The following is a 1220-nucleotide window of genomic DNA, read 5'->3' as shown; positions in this document are numbered from 1 at the left end:
TTTACTCTACAATGCTAATTTACCTAGGTATAAAATCCTACGTTGCGGGCTTCCCTGGTGGCGCAGTGGTTGAGAGTCCGCCTGCCGATGCAGGGACACGGGTTCGTGCCTCGGTCCGGGAAGATCCCACATGCCGCGGAGTGGCTGGGCCCGTGAGCCATGGCCGCTGAGCCTGCGCGTCCGGAGCCTGTGCTCCGCAACGGGAGAGGCCACAGCAGTGAGAGGCCCGCGTACCACACACACACAAAAAAATCCTATGTTGCTAATAATTTCCATTTTCACTTTGAAAATATCATTCCACTGTCTTCTGGTATCAGTTGATGGTTGATGCAAAGTCTGCTGATATTCTGATTTTCATTTCTTAGTGGTAATGCCTTTTTTCTCTTGCGGCTTTCAAGATTCCCTTTATCAAAGAAAAAGTACCAAACTTCTAAAATTCTCCCTAGAGGGCAGTATTGTCCCTGTTGAGCCCATAGCACTTTTGAGAAAATTGTCTCTTGACTGAGGTTGTTTGACCATAGACTGGCTGGGTTGTGAGATCTGGGCTGTAGATCTCCAGTTTCTCATGGTCTCAAAGGCTAGACTAATTCCCTTTTTATAGACAAAATAACATGGATTCCAAAATTTCAAAGTAGGGGTTGTATCTGCAGACCACATAATCCTCATTTCTGGGGTTATAGCCTATTAATCCCTATTTCTTTCACTGATTCATGGAAATCTGCAGCTTTCACTTAAGATTTTGGCTAGCTTCCTTCAGTCCTTAATTGCTTTGTATTTCTTTATTCCATTTAAGGTATTTAAATATATTTCAGAGTAACTTAAAGCCACTTAAGGCCATCTCATTGTATCATTTGCCTCCCTTCCCCCAATTATCCATTCATTTATTTAACATTAATTGAGTTAATATGCCAGTTTCTATACTAGACCAAGGGACAGAGCTAAATAAAACCCAGACCCTTTTCTCAGGGTTCCCTCAGCCTCTTCAATGCATTATTAATCCAGAGAGAAATTTCATGATGTAGAGCAGTGTTTTAAGGAACATGTGAAGCTGTGCCAGAAAAGTTTTTGATTTAAATAACTTAGGGACTTCCCTGGTGGTGCCGTGGTTAAGAATCCTCCTGCCAAGGCAGGGGACACAGGTTCAAGCCCTGGTCCGGGAAGATGCCACATGCCGCAGAGCAACTGAGCCTGTGTGCCGCAACTACTGAGCTGGCGCTCTA

This window comes from Neophocaena asiaeorientalis, unplaced genomic scaffold, assembly GCF_003031525.2.
Source record: "Neophocaena asiaeorientalis asiaeorientalis breed wild unplaced genomic scaffold, Neophocaena_asiaeorientalis_V1.1 scaffold777, whole genome shotgun sequence".
NCBI classification, from domain to species: domain Eukaryota; kingdom Metazoa; phylum Chordata; class Mammalia; order Artiodactyla; family Phocoenidae; genus Neophocaena; species Neophocaena asiaeorientalis.
This window is presented reverse-complemented; position numbering follows the sequence as displayed.